This window comes from Galleria mellonella, unplaced genomic scaffold (assembly GCF_026898425.1).
Source record: "Galleria mellonella isolate WM207_F2 unplaced genomic scaffold, CSIRO_AGI_GalMel_v1 utg57, whole genome shotgun sequence".
Lineage (NCBI taxonomy): Eukaryota > Metazoa > Arthropoda > Insecta > Lepidoptera > Pyralidae > Galleria > Galleria mellonella.
Window position 1 is genome coordinate 1,406,972 of NW_026442119.1, and position 22,686 is coordinate 1,429,657.

Here is a 22,686-nt window from a genome sequence, read left to right on the forward strand (position 1 = left end):
ATTACATTAATAAAAGTTTTAGTGTCTGTATACCTATACAATAATATAGAGCGCATAAAAACTAAAACAATTTAGCCTTGATTCCCAACCGTACACTCATTTACATCTTAAAATGAAGATCGGCTTGTTAAGATTTCATTAATTCTTCTGCAAGTGTGTAAGTGTGTGTGTGTGTGTGTGTGTGTATGTGCATGTGTACTTACTAACATTGTTAATGGCAGTCAACTGGCATTGTTATGTACCTCCTTATTAGGTATGAGTAATATCGGTACTGCTTTGATATCTATATATTAAGTTCTTCTAGACATTAATGGCGGGAAAAAGGTCATCGCCCACTTCTATATCGCTCACACAAGTCGGATATCTACAATAAATTGAATCGGGTGTTTTTTTTGATGGGTGAAAATGGTATGGTAACTGCGCCTGCTCTAACGGGATACGCTGGCGGAGCACCAGTGAAGGGCGAGGAAGATGGGAATGAAAACAGGCCAGTTCGCCCATCATGATGAATTCATCAGGAATTGACCATGATAGTTTCTAAGGAGAACCGCGAGGAGGTCGACCTGGTTGGGTATATTGTTAGCAATGGGATTCTCAGTCTCCATTACTAACAATCCCTTTCCTCCCAATTGAATCGGGAACTACATTGTAATATTATACATATATTAAATACCCATATTTAATATATCCATTTATTATGCCAATATACAGGGTATAAAGGACAGGTTGGCAAAAACTGAAACAGTGATTTCAGCCCATTATTCTGAACTTAAAACCAGTGGAAATTTCTTTTGGAAAATTTAGAATTTTTCGTGTTTATTTTTTTCATTTTAAATCATGTAATCTATGATATTACGTCGAAAAATATTTTATAGTGAAGTACTATGAAATAAAAAAAAAAAAAAACAGCAATGTAAAATACGTATTGAAATTCTGTCGAGACGCGCGAAATCAGCTGTGTTTTGTCAACGTCATAAGCGTGCTAAAAACTTAATAATTATCGATTTAATTATATCAATCACTTCAATATTTTAAATCACTTCACCATCCCCCACAGTTTTCGGAGTAGATAGATACATTGTTAGTAATGAGGACTACTAGTCCTATTGCTAGCAATATACATTTTCAGGTCGACGTCCACGTGTTCCCGACCTGGAAACCGTCGTGCTGAATTCCTGGTGTATTCATTACGATGGTATAACTGACCTGCCTTTTCATTCTTACCTATCATTTCTCACTGGTGCCCGACCAGCATATATCGTTAGCGCAGGCGAGGTTATCGTTCCTATATCATCCATAAAAAAACTCCCAATGTTACCGTGTGGTCCCAGCATAGAAAGGTCCACCCCCTCCTTTACCGTGGGTGTCGTAAGAGGCGACTAAAAGAATTTATTAGTCGAAAGATGGGCAGCAGTGACCCTCTTAAAATATCATCAAAAGCCTAACTGCGGTTGTTAACCTGTATGCCAAGCGTGGCAACTACTGGCAAATTCCCTCAATAGGAGGACGCCTATGTTCAGCAGTGGACAGTTAATATGGTATGGGATTTTATTTATCTTTTGTATACATATATTCAGTTCAAATTTGAATTCAATTTCAAAATATTTATTCAATCTCCACAATACTTTATGAACAAACTATTTACTAATGAAATAAATTAAATAGTTACTAATTATATAGCTATTAATATAATAATATAATTTATTATTTATCATATTATTTTTGCACTTTATACCTATACAAAATCGTATAGATACCCTCTATACTCTTCTCTTCTTAGGGTTTTTTTTTAATGGGTGATAATGGAATGGTGGGGTTACCATTCCATATATATACCCGCGCTAACGGCATACACCGGCGAGGTACCATGATGATAGGTGACGATGAAGCAGGTCAGTTAGCCCATCGTGACGAATTCAATAAGAATTGTTTACGATGGTTTCCAAGGGGAACCACGTGGAGGTCGACCTAATAGGGCAAATTGTTAACAATGGGGCTGTCAAACTCCATTGCTAACAATCCCTTTTCCCCCTCTCTTCTCAGGGTTGACTGAACGAAATCGCTTCAAGGAATGAGTCCGCCATTGCTTATTTGTAATTTATTAAATATATAAATTCATTAAATCCTGATATTTATAATATAAGTGAATGTACAAAAACATTTAAATAAATAAATAATATTTTAGTAGAACTGCACTGTGTGTTGCCAGTGGTTAATATTTATACAACGAAAGCTTGAATCCGATTGGATATAAACAAACAAATCTCAACTCTAAAGATACTCGTATCAACTAACAATTTATGGCAATTGCGTAAATTGTTTACACACTTGGTTAATTTCACCTAAAGGATTGAAATTCACACGTGCCCAAAAAAAAAAAGCGATCGTTGCAATGACTGCTTTAAATTATTACTACCATTAATTTATTTGTTTCTTTTATTCCCAATCTGGTCTATCTTGGAAGTAGGTTGAGTAATTTTATATTAACATTTAGGTACGTTAAACTTCTGTCAATTTAATACGAACAGAATTAAAGTGTATTTTTATTTCAATTATGTAACGTTGTTTTGGTAGAATATCTAAGACACTGCCAGTCACTATCGTGGTACGTGGTGTTTGTTATGGTTTTTCTCTTTAGGATAAGGAATTAAATTTAGATAGAGACTCTATCGATTGTATTTTTTTTTATACCACTGAGGTGGCAAACAAGCATACGGCTTACCTGATGGTAAGCGGTTACCGTAGCCTACGAACGCCTGCAATACCAGAGGTATTACGCGCGCGTTGCCGACCCTGAAGAAACCTCTTTACCCCCCTTTTGAAGGACCCCATGCTGTAGTCTCTTGGGAAAACCTCGGCAGGGAGGTCATTCCTGTATCAGCGTAGTTTTACGATTTAATTCTACTAGTAGAACAAAACGAATTAAAAACTTAGTGGCTTCGGATGAATATTTGGATATAATTATGGATTACAATTTATAGTTAAAAATGAATAATCAATAGAGTAAATTGAAGTTTCCCATAAAGCGCCGCAAGGAAAGGTACTGGTCTAGAAATTGTAAAGATTATTCAGAATTTGCCGTGTGGTCCCGGCATAGAAGCCAATTCCTTCCTTTCCTGTGGATAAACAGCGCCCTTCTTAAAACATAACCAAAGCCTAACTGCAGTTGCCAATCAGCCTGCCCAGCATGACAACTACAGGCAGTACCCCCAATAGAGGGAGATCTTTGTTCTGCAGTGGACAGCTAACCGCTGATTTTAATATTTAATTATTATTGTTGCATTTTGACGACTCGGTGGTGTATTTACCTGACATATTTCAGAGGTCCAAGTGATGTTATCCGATGGGTACAGTACCAAGAATGTTGGCTATTTATCTTCTTTAGAATGTACATAATTTGCGGAAAAATATTTGAATTTGAACGAAACTATAGTTCATGGAGATTATTTGATTATTAGCTTACATATATTTTTTTTAAATATCATTTCTTTATATAGAGTTAGATAACATTTATATACATAAATATATTAGATTACATTATGAATCAAATAAATTGTTACAGCATAATTAATAAACTATGGGTTCACTTCCTAAAGAAACTAGTGTGGCAACCCTGTCTTTTTGACAGGAGATTTTTGAACAGAAAAAAAAACATGGTGGTTGCATTTATGTATACGGTGAAGAAAAATAATTGTAATTGATTGAATTTATGTATGTATGGTGTGGCGTTATATATTATATCATTGACATAATGTTAATAGTGCTTATATACCAACACTTCGTCGTTTTATTGCACCTCAACCTTGCCGTGTGGCTTTTACCGGCGTATCAACTCCAAACTAGTAACATATTTTTAAATCTCTTTCTTTTTTCTTTCTCCTCTTTTCTTTTATTTGCTGTTCTAATTATTATTAGTAGTAAATGGATCGCCTACTTAATTTTCTATTTGCCTGGTAGAGAATACCGAGAATAATGTCATTAGGTGTTAAGTCTGCCACATGGCATGTACACTTATTTATATAATTGTGCATTTAAATTTAAATAATTTAATATTTTTTCTTTTTATTGTTAATAAGAAATTGTTTTGTAATAGTTCTGATTTTGAGAATCTAGAGTTCCAAATGTTAATAACCATTCGATCGATTAATTAATCGATAATTTATTCGGCATCACTACTTATATTTTCGTAGTCAACTCGTTTCGAAGAGAGCAGCCGCCGTGAAGAGTACGTAGGTATAGTAAACAATTCTTTCTCGGCTGGGCGTTATTTTTAGGTCAATAGCTTTTGAATTCGCTCATCGGCTCAGTTGTACCAATGAAAATATAGCGTACTATGCACGCATGCGCCAAGCGACAGGATGTTGTTATAGACTAACTTTTGACCACGACTTTGTCCGCGAATAAATTTATTATACAACAAAAGAAAGAAAGAAAGTGGTAACACCTATAGACATGAACAGCACAAAACATTACGTCAGCATTACTATCAGACCATTTGGGGTGGGTACGCCCGTCCCCCCTCCCTTCCCCTTCCTTAAATACGCCTATGATAGCACTACTTGTATATTTCTAGTATTATTATTAATGGAGGCCAATGGAGTGGTAGCCCTGTCTGCGCTAATGGTATACGCTCGTGGGCCACCAGTGAGGGATGGTGAGATAGAATAAAAAGGCAGGTCAGTTAGCCTATCATGATGAATACACCAGAAATTTTGCTCAATTTCTAGGGGGGACCACGTGGAGGTTGACTTGATGAGGTATATTGCTAGCAATGGGATTGGTAATCCATATTATTAACAATGTAAGTATTAATATTGCTTTTATAATATTAATTGCGAGTATGCATCGTATCAGCCGTTACCTGTCCACTGCTGATCATGGGCCTTTCCCATAGGGGATTGTTCCCATAGGGGGTTGGCAACCTCTGCTATACCTTGGAGATGTTTTAAGAGGGACACTGCAGTTCATTCTTTTACCATTAAGATCTTTTAGTCGCCTCTTAGCCTTTTAAGTCATTCACGGAAAAGGAAGGGATGGTTCATTTTATGCCGGGACCACATGGCAAGTATGTATCGTGGGAGGAAGGGATTGTTAGTAATGGAGAGGTTAGTCCCCGTTGCTATCAATACCTCCACGCGGTTCCCCTTTGGAAACTATCGTGATTAATTTATCGTTGAATTCATCGCGATGGGCTAACTGACCTGCATTTTCATCCTTATCTATCACTTCTCACTGGTGCCCCGCCACTGTATGCCGATAGCGCAGGCGGGGTTACCTGTTTCGCCCATGATACCCCCCATGCGTTGCCATTCCTAAGAACTCAGGTGTTATTCCTCTGTACCCAGTAAATTCACGCCATATCCCACCCTTCAAACCGAAACACAGCCATGCAAACACAACTGCTTCACGGTTGAAACACATGGGACAGAGGTACCCAAGCAATCGACTTTTGTACAAAGTCTCCCTCTTTCTTTTTTATTTACAGTAACAAGTAGTTAACAACTAGTTCGTCGATGCAATTAAATTGATTGCCTTCGGATTAGCTTTGGTGATAAAAAAACAAAAAAAAATATTTAGTCTTATTAGTCAAGTATACTTTTTTTTTTACAAAAAACGAGCAAACAAACATGCGGCTCACTTGGTGGTGGGTGACTACCGCCGCCCATGATCACCCACAACACCAACGGCATTGCAGGTGTGCTGCCGGCTGTTTAAAAAGGAATGTTTTTTTTAAGGTTATGTTGTCGTCTCTGAAGTTGATTCCAAAGAGTGATACTAAATACATAGATAAGTATAAATAATAGCAAATTATATTTATACTAGCTGAACTCGTAAACGTTGTTTTGCCACTTATTGCGAAATATAAAAATCGCCATTAAAATACATGGGTTGATCGTAAAACGATGAAAATTTAAAGTTGTATGTATTCTTCAATGCTAAATTATAATAAAATAAAAAAAAAATTGTTAAATAAATAAAAAAAAATTTTGGGGTGGGTCACCCTTATCATTGACGGGTATGAAAAATAGATGTTGGCCGATTCTCAGACCTACCCAAGATGATAATGAAATCAGACCTACACAAAATTTCATAAATATCGGTAAAGCCGTTTCGGAGGAGTTTGGTAACAATCACCGTGACACGAGAATTTTATATATAAGATTTTCAAGCAACTTTAAAAAGATGGAAGTTATCAGTTAGGTTATATTTTTTTTTTATATTTGTTACTGCATAACTTCGTCAGTTCTGAACCGATTTGGAAAATTATTTTCTTATCTAAAAAGATATCATTACAGATTGGTCTCATAGAGATTTTATCAAAATCGGTTCAGTAATTTAGTTTTTAAATCAAAATAACAATTGAAGTCGGTTTTTTATTCCTCAGGAATGGCAACGCAGGGAGGGTATCATGGGCGAAACAGTATGTGTGTATACTGTTATGTCCATGGTACTGCTCATGTCTATAGGCGACGGTTACCGCTTTCCATCAGGTGGGTCGTTAGCTTGTTTGACATTCTAAGTTGTATAAAAAAAAAAATTGGTAATTGGTGTTAGGTTATTTATAATACATAATTATACTTGTATTTATTTATACTATAATACTCCGATTTTTTTCGTGCGAGTTAGAATACAAAGTCTTCTAGTAAGTAGCATTTTATGATATGGTCATGTAATGCCATACACAAAAAATCCCTAATTTTGCGTTGTGAGAGCCCAGGTGTGTTATTAATATAGTATTTATTTATTTATTTGTTTTTAGGAAAACATATGGCTGAATGACAATTAATACATAGTTAAATTATATTTAAGTTAAGCTATGAATAGTTTTTTTTTTAAATATACTAGCTATAACACGTTCAGATTTTGTTCGTGGGTACTTGAAAAAAATTTATTGCAATAATTTTAAAAACAATTTGTCTCTTTTTATGTTATATAATATAGTCAATTTTGTACTCTACTGACAAAAATACAGAGTGCTTTTTTAGAATTCATTATTTTATTTTTATTACATATTAATATACAAACAAACATACAAACAGAAATTTTAAAAATCATATTATTTTTATTATTACATATTTCCAAAAATACTTAATGAATATTTGTAACTTCTTTACTATTGTATTATATTTGTATTCTAATTTATAAAAAAATGCTATCTTCTTATATACAAAAAAAAAAAAAAACTGCATCAACATTTAAATAGTAAAAATATTAAGCAATATTAAAATTCTTCATTACTGTATGACTGCTTGACTTGTATGTATGTACGTCACTGCTCGGCGGCTGGGCGGCGCGCCGCCCACTGAAATCAGTCTCGACGTCCACTCCGCGCGGTCCGCCTGTCGTTTACCGCCACGACAAACAATACTAACCTTTATTTATATTAACAAATTAATTCCAAATTCGCATGTGACTTGCCGTGGCCCGGTGTTTTTTCCGTTTATTTTATTTTATTTTTCTAGCGGGAAACGACGATACGCCACCGTCGCATCGGTTCGAAATTTAAAGTGTTTCGGTGAAGGGTGAACTATTTATTTGGTGTGAATTAAAAGGATTGTAAACTAGGATTCTTTATATGCAAGGTATTTAAATAGTCCTATTATATTAACTGATAGTATAGTTACAGTATTTTTATTAACCGACTTCAAAAAAGGAGGTTTAAAATCTTGAATTTTTTACGATTTTTTTTTTATTTTATCAAAATCGATTTAGCTGTTTAATTTTTGAAATCAAAATAACTAGTTTTGTTAGGATCGAAGTCGATTTTTTACAACCAACTTCAAAAAGAACCTCATAATTTCGTCATTTAAAAACCAATTTGACAAACTCTTTTTTCATTTTAAAATATATCCTTTCAGATTGGTTCATAGATATTTTATCAAAATCTTTACATTATTTTGCTAACAATACATCATATCAGGTCGACCTCTACGCGGTTCCCCCTAGAAACTATCGTGGTTAATTCGTCACGATGGGCTAATTGACCTGCTTTCATCGTCACCAATCATCCCTCACTGGTACCCTGCCAGCGTATACCAATAGCGCGGGCGGGGTTACCATTCCATTATCACCCATTAAAAAAAATATATACATGCATCGATGCCAATTTAGATGTTAGATACATTTAGTTTTACAAATAATTGCTTATAATTGATGAATAGAAGTAGTAAATTGTTTAAAATACATAGATTAAAATAAATATGCTCATGCCTTACCCCGAAGGGCTAGTTAGTCATAAATTATATACATTTCATTTACTTAATTGATAAAGAAGTTATTAAATTATCACCTTTTATATAAATAAGATAGGTAAATAAACTATTATGTATTTAAATTAATTGTGTTTACTATTTAACCAGAGGGAGACTTTGTACAAAAGTCGTTTGTTTGGACATCTCTGTTCCATTCGTGTTTCTACTGTGAAGCAGTTGTGTTTGCATGGCTGTGTTTCGATTTGAAGGGCACAAATAAATATGGCAGTGAATGTACAGGGTACAAAGTAATAACACCTGAGTCCTTAGGAATCGCAACGCATGGGGGATATCATAGACGAAACAATATACTGTGTTATGTCCATGGTGCTGTTGATGTCTATAGGCGATGGTTACAATTTTATATCAGGTGGGCCGTCAGCTTGTTTGACATTCTAAGTAGTATAAAAAAAATCTTTACCGGCGACTTCGACCGCGTAACCACAGAATATATTATTAGGTATTATGTGGCGTAACTAAGGAAATATGAATAAAGTCAATAAATCTTTTATATGAATTAGCCCATATTGTTCTATATTTTTTATTTTACGGATATATAAAAATTTTATAACGTGATTAGTCATACTAAGAGTTAATAATACAGTACCAACTCCTTCCGTTAGACCGCATTCAAAGTCGGGCAGCTCGAATTGTTGACGATTGGCGTCTTACTGTCCGACTCGACCCACTGAAACTGCGCAGAGATGTTGCATCTCTGTGCATCTTCTACCGAATTTATCATGGGGAGTGCTCAAATAAATTGTTCGGATTGATACCTGCTGCTGATTTTCACCATCGTACAATCCGCCATAAACTAAAATTGCATCCCAACCATCTGGACGAGTGGCGGTCCTCCACCGTGCGTTTTTCAAGGCACTTTCTCCCACGCACAACCACTCTTTGGAATCAACTTCCAGCAGCAGTATTTCCAAACCGATACGACAACATAACCTTCAAGAAAAGAGCATATTCCTTTTTAAAAGGCCGGCAGCACACCTGCAATGCCGCTGGTATTGTGCGTGATCATGGGCGGCGGTAGTCACTTACCATCAGGTGAACCGCATGCTCGTTTGCCCCCTGTGTTGCAAAAAAAAAAATAATAATAATAGGTGCCATGTAATGACTTCAATTGCTTAAAATATTTAAAGCGTTTGCTCTTATTAATAAAAATGTCAGACGTTAGCTATTGAACTGTCTCTTTCTTTTATACTACATTCCCAATTTGAAAAAAAGTGGTAAAATAGTTCAAAAGCTAAAATAGGTTTGTAGTAGGTTTTAGTTTTTATGAATAATGGGGTACGAGGTTTGTCCGGAAAGTACGTATAAAAGTTTTTTAAAAATTTTATTTTACAATTATTCAGGTAAATCAATTTTATCCCCTTCAAAGTACTCCCCCTGTGACATAATGCACTTGTGCCAACGCCGTTTCCACTGTGAGAAGGCTCCTTGAAAGTCCTCTGGTTGTAGGTTTCTCAGCTGCCCCGTCGTAGCTTTTTTTATCTCATTTATGTCCCCCAAATGCCGCCCCCGAAGTACCAATTTGGTTTTTGGGAACAAGAAGAAGTCACACGGGGCCAAATCCGGCGAATAGGGGGGGTGTTCGGTCACCGTAATGGAATTTTTACTCAAAAACTCACGGACAACAAGAGAGGTGTGGGCAGGGGCATTGTCGTGGTGAAGAATCCAACGCCCCTCTCGCGCCAATTCTGGACGAACTCGTGCCACACGAGCTTTGAGGCGTCTGAGCACATCGACGTAGAATTTTCCATCAACTGTCTGGCCTGGAGGGACGAATTCTTGATGGACAATCCCCCGAACATCGAAAAAAACAATCAACATTGTCTTGACATTTGAGCGGGATTTTCTTGATTTTTTTGTTCGTGGTTCCCCGGATGTCTTCCACTCTTTGCTTTCACGGCCATTCTTGCCGAGTTTCGAGAGAAACGTGATTACGACGCGCTGCTCTTCAACGGAAGCGGGCTCCATGCCGACGGGGTTTCGTTAAGAGGTAACTTCACAGATGGCGTGACAAGCCAGTTCGCACCGCACGGCGGTCAGACCAGAACTGAAGCATTGTTAGGGACATAAGGAAGGGGTCCTGCGCTTACCTGGCCTCCCCACTCCTCTTTCTCGCATTCCAGAACACTTTTATACGAACTTTCCGGACAGACCTCGTAAGTCTTTAAGGCATCAAGAGATAACAAACACACTCACTTTTTCAGAAATAATGTTACTACGAATTGTTTGTTTAATATATTTTGTAAGAATCCATCAAGTCTAAATAAAAGAAAAATACTTCCTGCATGCTGTTAAAATAATAATAATAAACTCTTTATTGCGCACAATAGAGATGTATACAAGGCGTATTTATATAGAATGTGCATATACAAAAGGCAACAAGTTGAATAGTCTCAATGTATTTAACATTAATATAAAAGTATGTGGTTTTTTTTTTATAAACTTAGAATGGCAAACAAGCTGACGGCCCACCTGATGGAAAGTGGCAACCGTCGCCTATAGACATAAACAGTACCATGGACATAACAGAGTATACTGTTTCGCCTATGGTTCCTGAATAGTAATAGAACATGTTTTCTGTAATTCTGAATTTTTGTAATAATAAATAAAAAATAAATAAAGAAAAAGCATAAATTTATTACATGTAAGGCACTTCAAATTGCCACTGTTCTTTGAAGAATATCTTGCACGTTGGTGTTAGCAAAACATGTTAAATCTATAAAAATCTATCAATAAATAACCAGTATGTCTTTGTAGCTAATATACACACATGTATGCAAATAAATTGATCTTAAGAACAATCTTAATGTAGATTTATTTTGTATTTAATATAATTATGACCGTTCTGTTCGGCGATTTGATAGCTATAATGTTCGTTGCCATGTTAATTAGGTATATCCCACAGAACAAATGTTAAATTATCACGATATATTAATATCAATCTCTATTAAAGTGTCTGTTGCCTGTGATCCAATGAGTTTATAATTACCAATGATAATTGATCATTTTGCATGTGTTTCAATGAATGTTTCCTTGCAAATCCTTTTAATGTTATAAATGCGAAATTGTTTTCATATACTTGAATAGATCTTAATGTTTTTTTTGCAAAATATGCGTGGATGGGATGGCAGTCGGAGATAAACAAAATATGGAAGGTTGTAGGACTTCTGGTAGTAATAATAGTAATCAATCTTTGAGTGTTGACAGTCACAGGTATACTGATGGTAGCGGAATTAAACAAAATAATTCTAATCATCGAAGTGGTATATTTATAAGTAAATTTTACTTCGCCACAAGCAGGAAATGCTTTCCAAATAAGTATTTGTTTTGGGAATAAAATTAAAGTATTGAAGTATTGGACATACACACATGAACACATAAGCACATTCTCTTGCTTACACACACACACTCTTGGACTTTTTCATTATTAGAATAATTAGAATTATGAAATAATGTATAGTTAACGTTAGACAGTTTTTTTTATTTACTTTATAATATTATTTACTTACATTGTTACAAGTTGTCTGGAGGTGGTGGCCTGGTGGCTGTAGCACAGGTTTTCCTAGTTCAGTCATATGTCTCCACAATACATACAATACACTGAATATTCTAAAGTAAATAGTTTGTTCATACACTATTGTGGAGAATGAATAAATATTTTGAATTTGGAATTTGAGAACCAAAAGATTGTGAAAAATTGCAGGATGACAATTGTTCAGTAAAGCACCGCTAACACGTGCGTGTAGATGGCTAAATATATGTAATTGCAAACCATATGGATATTTTCTCTTGTATTCGGAGTGAATTGTGGAGAATCATATTATAAAAGCTACATAATGTGATATTGGTGCAAATTTAGTAAATGGGCGTTAGTAAATTGCTTAATTATTAAATTAAGAATTCCTATAACGATAGTTTCACATCATGTTTAAGAAATAAATATTCGTAAATAAATAAAAAAGTAGGGTTATTGAAAATCTCAAATTTTTGGAAGTTTAAGATTAAAAAAAAACACTATAACATCTACGAATTCCCATGATTCGAGCCACGTAGTAACGAGCCAAGTACAGAATATGCTTGACCCCCAACTTGGCCTCTCCAGCTATAAAGGGACTCTAGAAATACTCAGACTTGTCGGGTTTGTTTAGAAGCAAGTTCCGTTTATCTTGTTGTTTATCTCATAGTTTGCTGGCTACTCATCTGGCGGATACACCATATATGTCATGGTGAACATAAAGAAATTGAATTAAAATTGTAGGAATATTTATATATATATGTATGTGTAAGTATATATTTGTATGTATGTATGTATATATACGATTAAATATGATATAATTAGTTGTGTATTATCTTAAGTCTAGTTCTTTTTGTTTGAAAATTGTCACAATATTGTACACTGCTCTACTAAAATTGATGCTCCTTTCTACTTTGGGTTTGCTGGAAGAGAACTCTTTTAGAGTTAAGCTGGCCTTTCTATATTTACTTACCTCTGTCATATTTTAATGCATTGTTAGTGTGTATAATAAAGAATAAATCAATGAAATAATAAAAAGTACATGTCCCATTCGTGTGTCTACCGTGAAGCAGTTGTGTTTGCATGGCTGTGTTTCGGTTTGAAGGGTGGAATATGGCGTAAATTTACAGGGTACCTACAAAGGAATAACATCTGAGTCCTCAGTGATGGCAACGCATGGGGGGTATCATGGGCGAAACAGTATACTCCGTTATGTCCATGGTACTGCTCATGTCTATAGGCGACGGTTACCACTGTCCATCAGGTGGGCCGTTAGCTTGTTTGTAATTCTAAGTTGTATAAAAAAATATTGAGATTTTATTTCAACAAGATAGGTTTATTATTTAAGTTTAGAATGTAACGAGTTACGACAGTACCATTGGGTCAATTCGCAAAATATTTTCGTTGTATCAGTTGGCCTACATTATTGAATATTTTAATATTTAAATAATTCTAAAAAAGTGAATCACAAACAGTTATATGTCGTCGTTACCTAAATATGCCAATGCATATTCAAAACAGCCAGATAAACTAACTTAATTTGGAATTTTTAGAGACAGCAGTATCAGTTTTAATTTTTGTATACTTTGGATTTTTGCCTAGTATATGTGATTTGTTATTTTAATAGTTTTTTTATGTATATTTGTTTATTTAGTTCTTTATTGCACAAATAATATTAAAATATACAATGACAATTAGAAAATTTAAAGGAAATATGTATATAATAGTAAACATAATGTACAGATTAAAGTATACACATAAAGGTACAAAAGGCGGTCTTATTGCTAGGGCAATCTCTTACAGACAATCTTTAGTTAAAGGAGAATAGATAGAATATATATAATATGTATAGGTATATTTAAGATAGCAGACTAGTTGGGGTATATAAAATTATTTCCTAGGGAGGGCCTAGCTTTATTTATTCGTATATATACCATACACTCAAACACGTCTTTTTTAAGCTTCGCTCGCACTTGAATGGGCGTCAGATAATTCCGGGGTGGGTATGGCCTATCCACCCATCTCCTATGCTCATGACAGTAATTTAACTACAAATAAAGAAACTGCCTTTACTTATTATTCATCAAGAAAACCCATCGCTTTCAACGCAAGACATAAATTCAGAGTTTCTAATCGATTTAAAATAAAGTTACGCTTTTAAAGGAGCGAGCGGTAAGAAATAAGAATAGATTGCGTGACTGCTAAGACTGGGGTAACAACCCTCGGCAATTTTTGTTTGGGTACCCCACCTTGTCTATTAATTCCGGAGTACGCGTCTATTTTATTTTGTAATCAATATTTACAAGTTTTGTAAAGTTATGAAATGAATGAAATAGATATTAATAAATTCGAGCACCCAACTAGCTAAGCTCATGTTGATATAAAGTATATTTATTTGATACACAATTGTAATTTAATTTAAAGATGCCTTTTTTAAGTAATACAAAACATGTTTTTATTAAATTTTGTACTATAGTAACGTACCAAAATTGGATGAAAATATTTAATTGAAAGCATTGCTGCCTAAGGTACAGATTAAACCTATTTCAGACATTAATGTGCTGGGCATAATGTTACGTTTTATACTTATATATTAAACTTTTAGCAGAGGGAGACTTTGTATAAAAGTCGTTGGTTTGGGTATCTCTGTCCAATTCGTGTTTCAACGGTGAAGCAGCTGTGTTTGCATGGCTGTGTTTCGGTTTGAAGGGTGGGATATGGCGTTAGGGTGCAGAGGAATAACATCTGAGTCCTCAGAAATGGCAACGCATGAGGGTATCATGGGCGAAACAGTATACTCTGTTATGTCCATGGCACTGCTCATGTCTCTAGGCGACGGTTATCATTTTCCATCAGGTGGTCCGTCAGTTTGTTTGCCATTCTAAGTTGTATATATAAAAAAAAAAAAAACTTTATAATTGCTGTAGCCCATATTTGTATATTTTTATGTGCAATAAATTTTTACCAGATTCGCCAGAGTATTTTTTGGTAGATATTTTTTAATTAAAAATAATGTCTTTTAAATCAGTATCGAGTACACATTGGAATGTTGTATGTAAGCAAGTTTTTTATACAATTGGAAAGGAAATTAAACCGACTGGTTGTCCGAAGGAAAGTAGTAACTGTCGCCTATAGACATGAATAGTACCGTGGACTATAAATATCACAGTATACAATGTGACAAACATAATATCTCTAATTGTTGCCACAGGAACGTAAGAATACAAATCAGGGAAGATTAGGAAGGAATTCAATGAAATTACTCTCGCAGTAATTTCATTGCTATATACTGGCGTCCGAAATACAAGTGATCAAGTGGGACACAGAGATAGTAGAAAAATCTAAATAGCTGGTAAATATGCATAAAAAATAATATGTATGGACAGAAAATAATCATATAGAAGATCGCTGATAGGAAGATAAGAAAAATGCAAGGCTATAAATATGAGTATAATGATATTTATAATGGATTGGACACATCTATACTGCGAATTGGAATAAAGAGCAATACAAGATTGTAATAAAAAAAACAGACTTCAATCGTAGCAAATTCAGTTATTTCGATTTAAAATCTAAGCTACTGACTAATTTTTGATAATATTTCAATGAGATCAATGTGTAAGTATATACTTTAAGATAAAAAACCTATTTTCCAAATCGTTTTACAATTGACGGAGTTATGGTGTAACAAACACCATAACTAAATATATATTTTTATATAAATAAAAAAATATATAGAACTGAAATGAGAACTTCTTTTTAAAGTCGATTGAAAACAGTTCACATCTGGCCACGATATCTTGACTAGATAAATAATTGCTAAATTAATCAAACAAAAATACCGTTCAGTCGTCTGAAATACACCATCTGGAAAATTTATGCCGCCAAAATCCAGTTCTTTGAGTGGTGCACAGTAATGTCCCTGACATGAAAGTTTGATCTTTATTACTGATGTCATAAATACGTTGGAAACAGTAAAAGATTTGCTTATTATATGAGATACAGGTAAAAGTGTCTCGTCAGTATGACTACGCAATGATTCACTTTACTATGTGCCAGTTTGACGATGCATTCACTATGCGAAAGTTGCTTTAGCTAAATTGTAATTTTGAATTAATTTGTATTTAATTTGTGACTTTATTCTATCCGGTGTTTCTATATGATGTTGGATACTGTAATTTTTAGTGATTTTACAGTGCAGTGGTATATTTTGGTGCGAGGATTTAAGAGTATATTTATTTTAAGCAGACGTCACGTTATCATTATATTTAGTGAGCATCATTTAACTATAATGATTTCGTAGATAATGTTGCCAGTTATTCTTGTTTGTTTTTATATTATATATTAGCCTGTATTATATTAGAACTATGTTTTCTGTATTGATTTAGATTTAATTTCGAAAATGCGAAAAAACTTTTTGACATCAAAGTTTTTATGCTTAAGTACTATATTGGATTTTCCGAGAGTAACATAACTTTTGGGTACTTACACGTATATCGGGTCCGTGCTGTTTAATTAATAACTTTATTGAATAATTCAATTTGTGCTATTTATATCATATTATTGTTTTATATTTATATTAATAGAATAAAAATCTAATAAAATAAAACGGTTCCTAAAACGTAACATAATAAATACCGGTTATGTACAGATAATTGATCAATGATGAAAAATTTAGTACTATTTTTAGGGTTCGTACCTCCAAAGGAAAAAACGGAACCCCTATAGGATCACTTCGTTTCCCGTCCGTCTGTCTGTCCAGACCCTTTTTCTTAGGAACGCTTGGAGGTATCAAGTTGTTTTATTAATATCATATACTCAGGTCTGCAATCTCTTAAAGTAGTGGAAAAATCAAGTTTCTAAATCGACGCAATCAAAAGATACGGACGTTTATGTTCCATTTATAGATAGATAGATAGATAGATCGTTTATTTGTTTGTTACTAATCACACACAACATGTACATAAGAATAGATAATACATAAAACAACATGAGATTTATAATTGTGTTATTATGTGTGATCTGCAGCAATACAAAAAGGTCGAAGCTCAGCGTGTAACATTGTTCTAGGAACAAAACACTGATTTTCAGCTTTAACCCATTTGAGGGTACGTGAAAATAATAAATAAAATAAATACAAAATAAAAAGAGTAATATTTTTTATGATTGTCTGTGCAGTGTGTGTATAATAAAAATAATGTAAATAGTTCAAGAGTATAATTTGATATAATTTTAACTGAGTGGTAAGGATAAAGCGAAAAAAAAAAAAAAGAAAATATTAATAAGAGAAACATGGAAAAAAAAATATTAAAAATCATTACATGAGTTTGCAACCGCTAGCCAAGAAATTTCTGTAGAATGCCTAAAATTTGTTTTTTTAATAAGTATTCTTTGTGATGTTTTTTAAAACTTTGTACGGTAGTCAGATGCCTAAATTTATATTGCATATTTAGACATTAGCAAAGGGACTCAAAGTTTATAGGGTACTTGTCGTTGACCTAGAATCATGAAATTTGGTAAGAAGCAATATCATGTAGCACAAGTAAAGGAAATAATTCGAAAACCGTAAATTCGTAGTTACTTTTCCAAGAAAAAATAAACTTGATGATTTTGTACGGAATCCTCGTTGCGCGATTTCGACTCGCACTTGAGCGGATTTTTTAGTAGTTGGTAACATTGCAAAATAGTATGGTAAAATACATGCCATAAACCTTCACAAGAAACATACGTCACGTCAGTGCAACTCGCATTTATTTTCATTGCTTTGATCTTGATTAGAGCATATCTAAAGAATGACAGGAAAATACACAATACTTTATTACGGTTGTATTACTCTACTATCTGTAGTGTAAAAGATTTCCTCCTAATTCCTTAGTTCCTATGTCTGTTTTGATAATGTATTTCTTTGGGTACATTCTAATTATCCATAAACTTAAATCGATCCAGTAGGTTATTGAGGGGAAAAAGGGATTGCTAGTTATGAGGTCTAATAGCCCCATTGCTAGGAAAATATCCTTTCTGGTCGACTTCCACACGGTTTCCCCTGGAAACTATCATGGTTAATTCTTGTCGATTTTATCATGGTGGCCAACAGACCTACATTAATTTTCACCTATCATCTTCCACTGGTACCCCGCCGGTGTATACCGATAGCGTGGTTGGGGTAACCAAACCGTTGTAAAACTTATTTTTTGAATAATTTACTGAACCGACTTTTGTAAAATTCCTATGGGATCAATCAATCAAATAAGAATTTTCCAAATCGGTTTTTAAATGAGGGATACATTCCATTTTCAAACATTAAATAAAAAAACGTAGGTTATTTGAGAAAATGTATTATAAAGGGAGATTATTCATTCAAAAATAATATATGACCTACGTCATTAGCTGATAATATCGTTTTTTATAGGTGATAGAATTTTTAAAATTGGTCCGACACAAACAGACATATAGAAACACAACTTTTTCCTCTTTATTATATATATATATATATATATATATATATGTATATATATATTTATCAATATCTATACATATATTGATATATTAACTATCGATTTATCAAATATATAATATCGAAAAGAAGAACTTGTTCGTATATATATATATATATATATATATATATATATATATATATATATATATATATATATATATATAAAGATGTAAATACTTAAATAATTGTAGTAAAAATTTAACAGTCCACGATTGCGCACTACTAGCTAAAAATATAACATCGAACGTCTAAAATTATTAGGTTTTACATTGAACACATTTATCTTTTACTTCTTTTTATTTAAAAAATTAAATACTTGTCAAAACAAGATAATTTGCAAATATTTGCATATTTGCACCTTGCAGTAATCTCTTGACGCGAAAATACATTGATAACCTCCAGTATTTGCTTGAAAAATGGCTGTGAATCTGTCGTTTGGCAACCAGCCATGTAGTATTTAGTATGCAGAGATTTGAAGGCCGGTTTCTCGTACTATAAAATTACCGTCTGATGCCATAGTCTATTTTTGTTCGTTTTTATGTAAAAATTGTTTATTTACTTGGAATATTAAATTATAACGTATTTTGTACACATGTATTTTGTCGTATTTTTAGCCGACAACAATAAGATGGAAATTCTCAATTCGATTGTTTTTTTTTTTATGTTTGCTACCTCATAATTCCGTTTGTTGTAAGCCGATTTTGAATTTTATTATTTTACCTGAAAGCATATACTTACCTTAGTTTGTTCCCATAGAAATTTTATAAAAATCACTTCAGTATTTTAATTTTTATATAAAACTAAATAGTTTAGCCACAAATGAAGTCGTTTTTTTTTTTGTTGGGACATAATTTTTAATTATTATATAACATATTTTTTTTAGTTTATTTTGAAGTCGTAACTTCTTGCATGCTTTTGATTGTTTTTTAATTTTTCTTTGCATAACAAAATCCTTGTGGAGAAAAATTCATTTTATTGCATTACATTTATAGACGACTCTGTGTTCTACGTTTAAATATTTAAAATTTTATTAGTACCGTCTGCGAAACATCTCGACGACTAGCGATTGTTTAAATCTATTAGATATTCTAATTATTATTTTATATTATTTATGTCACGACTGCAGTACGAAAATGTGAGGGAGGCTTTGTACAAAAGTCATGTGTTTGGGGACCTCTGTCCGTGTTTCTACCGTGAAGCAGTTGTATTTGAATGGCTGTGTTTCGGTTTGTAGGATGGGATATGACAGTGAATTTACAGGGTACAGGGGAATAACACCTGAGTCCTCAGGAATGCCAACGCATGGGGATATCATGGGCGAAACAGCATACTCTGTTATATTTTTGGTACTGCTCATGTCTCCATGTTCCATCAGGTGGGCCGTCAGTTTGTTTGCCATTCTAAGTTGAATAAAAAATGTACTAGTTGTATACTATTATTCCTTGTACTTAATACATTTTGTGTAAGTATTACACTCAGATTTCAATTCTGTATATACCTTACAGTCAATGGTGTGAAGAATATTAAACACTGTACTTATGAAACGTTTTGTTTAAATTGTAAACCGGAAAAATAAACGGGATGTAAGTAAATATATCCAACGTGTGCAACACTCATTCTGAGATTGCTCAATCGATTGATCAACAGATCAATGTAGTACTCTGAAAGGGTATTTATAATTTATTCATATACCTTATAATAAGTAGTAAAACAATTCAAATTTCTGGTTATTACCCTCTATTTATATTATTAGTAAATATAAAAAAAGATCACCAGAGGGAGACTTTGTACAAAAGTCGATTGCTTGTGTACCTCTGTTCCATTCGTGTTTCAACCGTGAGGCAGTTGTGTTTGCATAGCTGTGTTTCGGTTTGAAGGGTGCGATATGGCGTGAATTTACTGGGTACAGAGGAATAACATCTGAGTCCTCAGGAATGGCAACGTATGGGAGGGTATCATGGGCGAAACAGTATACTCTGTTATGTCCATGGCACTGCTCATGTCTATAGGCGACGGTTACCATTTTCCATAAGGTGGGCCGTCAGCTTGTTTGCCATTCTAAGTTGTATAAAAAAAAGCAAAAAAAAATTACTTCAATTTTAACAAAGTTATTTTAATTTAAAATGTAAACAATTAAACTGACTTTGATAAAATTACTATGAAAACAAACTGTAAATATTCTGTAAGTGTTGTGTATTATTCTCAAAGTGGTGCAATAAAGAGTAAATAAATAATTATATCCTTTTAGATAAAAAAAAAGAAAAAGAAGAAGAAGAAAGATTTTAATATACAGTCCACACACCACTCCATTCTCATATAAAATGCATACATATTTTACGCACACAAACATACTACACGCCTTCACCTAATGTTTTATAAAACTATTAGTAAAAAAAGATTCGACTTTAGTTCGCAATAAAACAATGTGCTAAGAAGACGTGTCATTTAATTTTCTAAAACAGATCAAGTAAAAACATTGGTGCGACATCATATACCACATATATACTATATTTTACACGTTATTATATATACTGTACAATTATATCCGTTTATATACACAACTAAATGTAGTGTTACGCTATTAATAAATTAAACATGCAGGAGTGTAATTATGACAACGGTCGGCAACGCACGCGTAATACCTCTGGTATTGCAGGTGTTCATAGGCTACGGTAACCACTTACCATCAGGTGGGCCGTATGCTTAATTGCCACCACAGTGGTATAAAAAAAAACAAAAAAAAAATGAAGGCATCTTGAAAGTAAAACTCTATCCGAACTTCTTTTTAAAATACCACATGCAATACTGTTGATCCTATAAATTTTTATCGACATGTAAAAGACAGGAACTACGATTCGACATTTAACCGAAGTCAAATCGCTCTATAGTCTGCTTTGAAATAAAAAAAATTGCACGCAAAGTGACATGCAGTGCGACATCTATTTAAATTAATATCTGTAGGTTGTTCAAGTAAATCTGGTTAGTTCACTGACATCATTTTAAATAAAAAAACTTGAATGGGTAGCCATTTGTTTGTATTTTAACAGTTGCTTGGCAACACCATTGGCGACGCGGGCAGGGTTCAATGTACTACATGCTTTATTTTACAGAAAAATAAAACAGCGTTAATCAGATACGTTAGAGTAATACTACGCACGACTAGTGTGTACGATTAAAATCTATACAAATGAGTTAGTAGTACATTATGTACCGGTTCGAGTCTCGGAATTTTTTTTATGCAACTCAGAATGGCAAACAAGCTATCGGCCCGCCTAATGGAAAGTGGTAACCGCCGCCTATAGGCATTAGCAGTGCCACGGACATAACAGAGTATACTGTTTCGCCCATGATAGCCCCCATGCGTTGCCATTTCTGAGGACTCAAATGTTATTCCTCTGTACCGTGTAAATTTACTGCTATATCCCACCCTTCAAACCAAAACACAGCCACGCAAACAAAACTGCTTTACGGTAGAAACATGAATGGGACAGAGGTACCCAAGCAAACGACTTTTGTAGTTACTTTTTATACTTACCTCTGGTAATTTTTTGTATTTTATCATCAAAGGCTGATATGATGATGATGATGAAATCATCATCACCATCATATTAGCCTCAAATACACGGAATTGAGTCCGAAAATTCGGAATTTCATTTCATGGTAGACTCTCCGATTTGTTGATGTAATTGAAAATTGAAAATTTTAAAATATTCCTCAGATTAGCTAGCACAGTATAAAACAAACATGAAATAGAATATCTAATGCACTATTTTATGAATAACACATGTTTTATTTTTGGACTGACTTTGTGTTCTGACGAATCTCTTCCCGCTGTATCCAAGGACATAGAGTCACAGACTAGTCTCATGTTATATGGATTCATGGATCTATTATAAGAATGTGAACTACGTATTTTATTTGATGACACAGAATATAAAATTAAATGTACACTCGTAATGTATAGATTTTTATGTGAAACTAACTGTTTACCGCGGTTTCGCCCGCGTTTGAAGGGTGAGATATGGCGTGAATTTACATGGTACAGAGGAATAACACCTGAGTCCTCAGGAATGGCAACGCATAGAAACACGGGGGGTATCATGGGCGAAACAGTATACTCTGTTATGTCCATGGTACTGCTCATGTCTATAGGCGACAGTTACCACTTTCCATCAGATGGGCCGTCAGCTTGTTTGCTATTAAGTAGCATATAATATAAAAAAAATGTAAATTCTTTTTTTAAATTAAATCATTATAAAATTGTTTTAAATTTTTATGATTAGAAACATAAAACAATAATCATATCATTATGTTGGTAGTCGTATGTGTTCATGTTTATAGGCGACGGCGACATTTATAGGCGACATTTTCCATTAGACGGGTCGTCAGCTTGTTTGTTGTTCTAA

The 22,686-nt window shown here is 33.7% G+C and overlaps 1 protein-coding gene across 3 annotated transcripts in view; it reads left to right on the forward strand.

Moving 5' to 3' along the window:
* The first annotated feature begins 7,299 nt into the window (after positions 1-7,299).
* LOC113509814 (axoneme-associated protein mst101(2)-like) overlaps positions 7,300-22,686 on the forward strand; it is a 187,620-nt gene continuing 172,233 nt past the window's right edge. For 2 of the 3 annotated variants that reach the window (XM_052899370.1, XM_052899369.1), the window contains exon 1: positions 7,301-7,583. The gene's annotated coding sequence lies outside the window, so the exon portion shown is untranslated. Of the gene's footprint in view, positions 7,584-22,686 lie in introns of all 3 variants that reach the window. The other variant, XM_052899371.1, reaches the window with a different exon arrangement.